At 47.5% G+C, this 9,113-nt stretch overlaps 1 pseudogene across 1 annotated transcript; it reads left to right on the forward strand.

The window, feature by feature from the left end:
* Nucleotides 1-7,239: 7,239 nt before the first annotated feature.
* On the forward strand, nt 7,240-8,822 carry LOC105530510 (annotated as a pseudogene). The gene has a single exon (XR_001004660.1). The product of XR_001004660.1 is annotated as a protein FAM198A pseudogene (transcript).
* The last annotated feature ends 291 nt before the right edge of the window (nt 8,823-9,113 follow it).

Here is a 9,113-nt window from a genome sequence, read left to right on the forward strand (position 1 = left end):
GTGTCTAAGCTGAGACCTGAGCAATGGAAACAGGAGGAGGAGTCTATTCCAGGCAGAAGGATCAACACGTATAAAGGTCTGGAGACAGTGGGTCTGGTGCTGTCCAGAATTGAAAGAAGTTTGGTATGGCTAGAGCCCTTCTGGCATTTAGATCTTCTCTAAAGAGATTTTGAAGGGTATGATCCAGTTTGTGGCAAGTGGCCTGCAGAGGAGCAGGAGTGGGAGCCAAGGGGGCGGTTGCAGGTGTCCTGGTAAAGAAGAGGGCACCTGGGCTCAGTCACATAGGGTCTAATGAGAAATGGACTGGTTCAAGAGCTGTTTAGGGGAAAAAATTTGCAAGATTTAGATGTATGGGGCAGAGGAAAGGTGGAATGAAGGTCAGGCCCAGATTTCTGGCTTGGGTATCTGGGTGGACAGTGCTACCTTTTAGCCAGATTGGAAACAGAAGGAGGGGCATCCATACGAGAGGGGATGAGATGGTGCATAAAGTATAAAGTGGAGAACTGCTAGGTGACCTTGTGGTCCCTCCCTCTCTCCTTGACTCTTAGAAGTCTAACTGGGATAGGTGGATCACCTCACTTCCTGGTCCATGTCACTCCAAAGGGCTCCAAGGGTGGTCTTTCCAGAAGAATGTTGCTAAGTGATCGGCTTGGAGGCTGCACTCAATTCACACAAAGCTGGTGAATAGATCTTGTGGAAATGTGCAGCAGGAGCAAAATCCTTGGAATTCTCAGGGCTGTTTGGGTGCTGTGTTTCCCAAGCACAGAAGTTGGAAAAAGGTCGTTGCTCTGAGGGCCGATTAGTCACTACATTCAGTAAGGGCACCCTCCTTTCTTCTTAAAAATGTGCCATTGAGGACTGCTGGTATAAACACGGCAGCATAAACTCTGTATCCTCACCTTATCCTGGAGGCTAGCAGAAAGCAACAAAGAAGATGGAAGACAAAATGCAAATTCCTTTTTCAGCTAAATTAGGAGGCAGTCACCAAAATACTTGGGAACAGCGCAAGCAGCAGCCAGTTTCATGCAGGTGCAGTGTTGGAGGAAGTGAGAAAGAGTGGAAGAGGGAGCCCAAGTTGGCAGATCTCAGAAAGCACCATTAAAATATACCTGAAGGTGAGTGACACGCCTGAGGAGTAGAATCACCATCTCCCACTTGTCTGCAAAAAAGGGTGTCGAAATGGGATGGGGGCAAGTTTAGTGGCTCAGAGGATCCAGCTGGACAATTGGGATTAGAAAAGCAGAGGACACTGTGATCCATAAAGAGCCATGCTAAGAAGCCATATTTCAGGATGCAGCCTGGCCATGGGGTAGATGAGAAGAAGAGAGTATCTGCATTATGAAAACCAGATGATTTCAAATTCCACCGGAATTTGAAAGGAACCTCTTTCAATTGACTGGTCCAACTCATACAATAAAAAGAGTTCAGCATCTATACTGAGACACTGTGAGAAAAAAGGAGACAAAGAACAGCAATGTTTCTTAACAGATGAGGGCTGGTCACCTGAAAATGTTACCTGGAAACAGTGGAATTTTGAGCAATCTTATCACAATGAATTTTTAAAACTTAAAATACCCTCTGTGAATAAATACCACAAAGCAGAAATGCAAGAACTCAAGAAAAAATGGTAAGATGGAAAGATGTGAAATATGAGTTGGAAAGAAGTAGGGAAAAGTGGAAAATAACAGAAAGGGTGAATAAATATTAGATAAAACACAATAAGTCAAATAGAGTATAAAAACAAGAACAGTGAACAAAATGAAATGAAAATAGTTAGAAAGGATTAAAGAGAAGGTAAGAAACATATAAGGAAGATAAAGGAGAGCCACCATGTACGTAATTGAAGAGCCTAAAGAAAAAAGTGAAAATAAAGTCATGGAATGGAACAAATATTTAATATTTAGTTCAAGAAAATTCTGATGAAATAAAAAGACTTGTGTTTACCTTTTCTAATAGGGCATACTGCGTGCCAAGAAAAGCTGACCTGAAACAGTCAACACAGATAGATCTTAGGAATGTTACTGAATATTAAAGAAAAAGAAAGAATTCTTAGGGCAGCCAGGCAGGGTAAAAAATCAGTTTAATCTTAGATTTCCCTTAACGTTACAAAACAGTGGAGCAGAACCCATAAGCTATTCAAAGAAAGAAACTGTGAGCCAAGTATTTTCTATCTAGGCAACTTTACTTCACATATCAATGCTGTAGAAAACAGTTTGAACATGCAAGAAATCAGAGAATATTGTTCCCATGTGAACTTCAGTCAACCAAGAAATAATGGGAAGCTGGGGCCAAGGGGACAGGAGTGTGCGTAGAATATATTTAACTGAATAACTAAGACCTGAATAAATGTAGGTATTAGAGTGATGGAATCGAATGTATATGCTTCCTATTGTACCAATGCAGAAATGACACAAATATAAACAATTGGAAGGGGGATGAAGGCAAAGGGTGGGAGAAAGAAGTAATATGCTGTTTACTTCATTAATAATAGCAGAGAACTAAAGAATATCATTTAAAGCTGAGAAATATTAGAAATGTAAACATATTTAATTGTACAAAGATAAACATTAAAAAAGGTAATACTAGTGATGAAAATTGACTGGTAGAGGAAAGAGAGGGGGAGGAGGGGGAAGAGGAAATAATTTTAATATTGTTCTTTTTAGGGGATTAAGAGCTACAGTCTAAAGAACCAGACAACTAAGGGCATACAATAATAAAGGTAATAATTAGGACCCAAATCAAAATTTCCTAAATATTACAAGAAATGTACACCAAAAGACAAAGTCATAGTAAGTGAAAAGAAAACATAGTATAAGACTTCAAATATTATAAATGTTGTTGATGAAAAGGTCAAACTGTAAAATATTAAAGAGATTTGTTCTGAGCCAAATACGAGTGACCAATGGCCTGTGACACAGCCCTCAGGAGATCTTGAGAACAGGTGATCAGACTACAACTTGGTTTTATACATTTTAGGGAGACATAAGACATCAATCAGTACATTTAAGATGTACATTGCTTTGGTCCAGAAAGGAAGGACAACTGGAAGCAGGGGTTCCTAGGTCATAGGTAGAGTCAAAGATTTTCTGATTGGTAATTGAAAGAGTTAAGTTATTGTCTAAAGACTTAGAATCAATAGAAAGGAATGTCTGGGTTAAGATAAGGGCTTGTGGAGACCTAGGTTTTATCATGCAGATAAAAGCTTCTAGGTAGCTGGCTTGAGGGAATAGATTGTAAATGTTTCTTATCAGACAAAGAGGCTGTTCTATCAGTCTTAAGGTCTGTGTTAATGTCCATGCTGGTCGGCTGGGCCTAAATTTCAAAAGGGATAAGGGCATAATGAGGCATGTCTGGCTTCCTCTTCCCATGATGGCCTCAACCAGTTTTTCAGGTTAACTTTGGAAGGCCCTTGGCCAAAAGGAGGGGTCCATTCAGATGGTAAGGGGGCTTAGAATTTTATTTTGAGTTTACAATACAGAAAATATAACATAAAATATTACAACAGAACTAAGACTAAACATGTATGGCATATCAAGTAATGTGAATTAGCTAAACCCGCCGTAAAGAACACAGAGCTCCCTTGGTGGAAGTGTATGTGGGTGTGGGTGGCGGTGGCAAATGCAGAGCACACAGAGTCATCTCCTAACCCCCCACCCCATGGTAGAACATGAAGGAAGCCCCAGAGCAAGTTTAAGAACCATTGTTCTGTCCCATCTCTGGTAAGCAGGAGGAGATTCCAGATGCAATCCAGGTTTGGGGAACACAGATTGTCTAGAGGACCACACAACTGACAAGGAAAATATTCTCTAGGCTTTGTCTCCCTGCCCTGTGGTCCTGAAGGCCCTGGCTGAAGTGAGAGGGACATCAGAAGGATGACCTCACCTGATTTCCCCACTGTTTATTTAGCTTGCTGGTCCCCACCCCACCCCTCCTTAAGCAAGGTGTCCAAGCAGGGCTTTGTGGCCCTGGGACATAGGCTCACTTGCTGGCTTCACAGAAGCATGAATGCATGGGGTGTCAGGTGATGGGGGAAGATATTTTAGCACGTGGGTGCCAGAGGCCAGAGGGGTTTTCTCTACTGTCTCCTCCCCTCCACCTGTAGGGGAGGAAAGGTTAGCTTAATTGGTCCCTCCAGCAGCAACTTCAGGTAGATGGAAAGTGTCCATTGGCCCTGAGTCACCCTGTATTGGCGTGTCCCACTGAGTCTTGGGGGATCAGTTCAGAGCTGCAAGGGAGGCTTTGGTTATCGTGGTCTTACTGTTCAGGCCAAGGTGGGTGATTGGGTCTCCCAGTGGTGACTGGGCAGGGGCAGAAAACCCTCATCTCAACCCTTTTCTCTGAAAGCCACCCTTAAGGGCCTACATTGACTTACTGGGCAATGGTGGTGTGTGGGTCCTCTTGTGCAGCTTTATTCTGCTACAGGTGCTTGTCATGGACAGGAGGAGGTTCAGGGGAGACCACAGCTGAGTCAGTTCACCTCCACTGTCCACCAAGAGTTAGCATCACTGGGTATTGGGGGAAGTGAGACCTCAAAGGCTATTTCATCCAACCCAACCCCTTGTAGATGAGGAAGCTGGTCCAGAGAGTGGGTAAAGGTGGCCCCACAGACTGCAGCCTGCTGACTCCCGTCCAGCGTTCCTTCCACCACCACACACTGGCTTCCTGTGGCTGAGGTGTTTGGCAAAAGTGGGGCTGAGAGACATCAGTGCACCATTCATGGAGGCACTAAGAGGGAGATGCTGGCCTCATGTCCAGGAAGCAGAAGGGGTTAGGACAGGGAGAGAACCAGTGTGGAGGAACTTTAAGGCTGGGTTGTAACTGAGATTTCCCACTTCTACTTCCTTTTGATTATTATCTGATGTTTATGGTGCTGAGAAATGTGTTTGGCTCCTGCAGCAACTGTCACTGACTTAGAAGGGACTGAAAATGCAGACAAATTAGGAAATTCATGAGGGGCGGCATTCCTCCAGGCCATGAGGTTGGAAGGAAGGGGAAGGTCAAATGGGTACTGAAGGAGGAAAGGCTCTTTCGTGACTTTTTTTTTTTTTTTTTTTTTTGAGATGGAGTTTTGCTGTTGTCACCCAGGCTGGAGTGCAATAGTGTGATTTTGGCTCACTGCAACCTTCACCTCCCGGGTTCAAGTGGTTCTCCTGCCAGGTTCAAGTGATTCTCCTGAGTAGCTGGGATTACAGGCACGCGCCACCACACCCAACTAATTTTTGTATTTTTAGTAGAGACAGAGTTTCACCATGTTGGTCAGGCTCGTCTCAAACTCCTGACTTCAAGTGATCCACCCACCTCGGCCTCCCAAAGGGCTGGGATTACAGGCGTGAGCCACCGCGCCCGGGCAGGAAATGCTCTTTTAATTGTAGAGGGAAGGGAACTCAGAGATGATCTGAATTAGGCCTTTTTGGCTGCATGTAGCAGGAGTACCCACGATCCGCAGCTCAGATGTAGAGGGAGAATGGGTTACGTGGATGCTGCTCAGTCCCAAAGAGCCCTAGGCAGTGGCTACTGCTGTTCCTGGGCCAGGCTCAGAACTGGAACCACAGTGCAGAAAGCTGGGCAAGGCTCTTCCTTCTGTTTTCATCTCTGGTTTGTCTATGCAAGTGTTTCCTTCTCTCTCCCTGCAGACTGGCTCTCAGCAGAGTATGGCCCACTGCTGTCATCTTTGGCTGGGTGGCAATGGGCCTCTGCTCTCTATTTCATGAGCAGGACAAGTCAGCCTTGCTGATTTATCACAAGCCCATGCTCCCAGGACTGGGTTGGGGGTGAGGATCTGTTGGTCCATTGTGGGTCAGGATCCAGGATGGCCCCATCAGCTTAGGTCATGGATCGGGGTCCCTGGATAGATATGGCTCGGGTAGATTGTGGGGGATAAAGGTGGCACTTTTGAGAGAAAGAAGGAGGCTACCGATGATGGACTTCACCCACATGTCCACTGCAGATCCTGGATAATACTCTTTTGACATCCACAAGGGAGCTTCTCAGAAGAGCAAGCACATGCAGGGAAAAAAGTGGAATCTGGTTTGTTTTGTGGGTGTTGTTTCTTTGACACCTTTAAAATTCTGTTTACCTGTGTGCCTTTTCTGTGCATTCCAGCAAATTGCCTCACACTGCATACAGTATCAAAAATCTCTAAGGAATATCTCATGGATTTAATAAGTAAACTTAATTTGGGGAGTTTTTTTTTTTAATTTGGGGAGTTTTTTTTTTGGTGATTTGGGCTAGATTTTCCATTCATTTTGTCAGTCACATATCTGTTGAATCCCATTATGTACCAGGGCTCTGCCTGTAGGTCTGTCACATAAAGGCTCAGAGACTCCCAGCTGCAGGCTGCACTGCTCCAGACACCGTGTTCCTTCCCTCTTGTGGCTCATGATGCCCTAGAGCAGTGGCTCTCAAGCTTAAGCCCACATCAGAATTACCCAGAGAACTTCTTAAAACATAGGCTGCCCAGCCCCTGTTTCTGATTCAGTAGTTCTGGGGTGGGGTCCTGAGAATTTGCATTTCTGACAAGTTCCCAGGTGATACTGATACTGCTGGTCCAAGGACTACGTGTTGAGAAATCACTGCCCTTAGGGTGTGTTCTTGCTAACATGTGCAGAGCTGTTGCTGCCACATCTGTGTGCAACCAGCAAAGATGGTGAGAGAGAAAGGCCAGGGCAGCCAACTTCCTTTGAAGCATGTGGGGCTGGCAAAAGTGGTTGGCTCTCATGACATAGTCAGGGACTTGGTCATGTGGTCACACCCTGTTGCTAAGGAGGCTGGCAAAGTCATCTCTGACTGGGTTTCCATGTGCCTGGAAAAGGGTAAGGGCATGTGTGTGGGGACATCAAGAGATCTGCCAGAATGGGCCCATGGAGACAAAAAGAGAAGGCCAGATCTTGGTGATGGGGACAGACATGAGAAAAACCCCTTAAGGTGCATGGTGACGGTGTTGTAATGGCAGTTTATTCGAAGGGAGAATAGGGCAGAAGAGCATGGGTCTGCAGGCCTCAGCAGAGGCTGCCCTAGAAGGAGAAGCAAGCCAAGCTTGGAAGCAGGAGTGCAGTTGGCTGGAGTTGCCCATTTCCTCTCTTGAAGGCAGCCAGCTGTCCCTCCACTTGGGCTGTGCTCTTCTCAGTCTCTCATGAACTGGGCGTCTCCTTTGCTTCCCATCCCCATTGTTTTGTGGGTTGAGCTGTTGTATTTCCCAGGTCTTAAGCTTTTTTTTTCTACCCTGTCTCCCAGGCGTCTTGGCTCTGGAGAAGGCTGCGTGGCAAGAGGCGGCCAGTGATAGCGTTCTGCCTCTTGATGACCCTCTCTGCGATGGCTGTCACCCGCTTTCCCCCACAGCGCCCATCTGCTGGCCCAGACCCTGGTCCCATGGAGCCTCAGGGGGTAACTGGCACCCCTGCAACCCGTATCCGGCAGGCTTTGAGCTCCAGCCGGAGGCAGCGGGCAAGAAACATGGGCTTCTGGAGAGGCCGTGCTTTGCCCAGGAACTCCATCTTGGTCTGTGCTGAGGAGCAAGGCCATAGAGCAAGAGTGGACAGAAGCAGGGAGTCCCTAGGAGGGTACCTCAGGCATCCAGGAAGGGTCAGGAGGGACATTACTTTGTCAGGACATCCAAGACTCAGTACTCAGCATGTTGTGCTCCTGAGGGAGGATGAGGTCGGAGATCCAGGAGCCAAAGACCTGGGTCACCCCCAGCATGGCGGTCCCATCCAAGAGACACAGAGTGAGATGGTTGCCCTGGTCGGTCCACTCCCAGGGAGCGACGTGGCAGCTTTACGGGCTTGGAGAGCTACTGCTGGGCTGACATTCTGGCCCCATACAGCAGAAGGCAGGGATCTGCTGGCAGCTGAGAACAGAGCCTTGACTGGTGGGCGACAAGCAGAGGATCCCACCTTGGCCTCAGGGGCTCATCAGTGGCCTGGCTCTGTTGAGAAGCTGCAAGGGTCAGTATGGTGTGACGCTGAGACGCTGTTGAGCAGCTCTAGGACTGATGGGCAGGCTCCCCCATGGCTGACAGACCACGACGTGCAGATGCTCCGGCTGTTGGCGCAGGGGGAGGTGGGGGGCAAAGCCAGGGTCCCCGCCCATGGGCAGGTGCTACAGGTTGGCTTCTCCGCTGAGGGTGCCCTTCAGGGCATGTCCTCTCCCAGGCTCAGCCAACTCTGCTCCCAGGGGCTCTGTGGCCTGATCAAGAGGCCTGGGGACCTGCCTGAGGTCCTGTCCTTCCACGTAGATCGCGTGCTGGGGCTGCGTCGGAGCCTACCTGCTGTGGCCCGCCGCTTTCACAGCCCCCTCCTGCCCTACCGCTACACAGACGGTAGAGCGAGGCCTGTCATCTGGTGGGCGCCCGATGTGCAGCATCTGAGTGACCCGGATGAGGATCAGAACTCTCTGGCCTTGGGCTGGCTGCAGTACCAGGCCCTGCTGGCACACGGCTGCAGCTGGCCAGGCCAGGCCCCATGCCTGGGCATCCATCATACCGAGTGGGCACGCCTGGCGCTCTTCGACTTCCTGTTGCAGGTAGGTGGGGTTGGGCAGTGGGGTTAGAGAGCTGCAGAGGTAGGGGGTTCTGGGTGGAGAGGCCTGAATTGCCCACCTGAGGTTGGATGGTGACTCTCCCCCAGGTCCTGGTTTTTTGACCACCAAGCACCTGTTTTTGTAATTTTCCTTCCTCTATTTATTTATCCAGTGGTTACCAGAGCCAGCTCATCAGTTCACAAGAGCTGATGGCTAAAATTTTCAGGAATTTTGTACCTAGTTGTGAAACACAGGCATTATGAAAAAATTGAGTTGTAGAAACAATAATAAATTATATTAGCAACGAAGGTAATAACTACTCAGAATGCATTATTTCCTAAGTATTTTCCTATCATCTGTGCTTTTGCAGCTTCGTGTCTATGTAATAAATGCTGGCTAACGGTGTGCCACTGCACATCTCTCAACAACTCCACATTTGCTCATGTTGGTAGCTTGAAATCCATCAGGGTGTGAATATCTGTTTACACCATGGAAAGCAGCAAATGCTACAAATCAGGACTCCCCTCTACTCCTGGAGAGCTGATTGTTCAACATTTGCCAGCACACCACTGTTTATAACTTTACATCTTTGACTC

This window comes from Mandrillus leucophaeus, unplaced genomic scaffold, assembly GCF_000951045.1.
Source record: "Mandrillus leucophaeus isolate KB7577 unplaced genomic scaffold, Mleu.le_1.0 Scaffold829, whole genome shotgun sequence".
NCBI lineage: Eukaryota > Metazoa > Chordata > Mammalia > Primates > Cercopithecidae > Mandrillus > Mandrillus leucophaeus.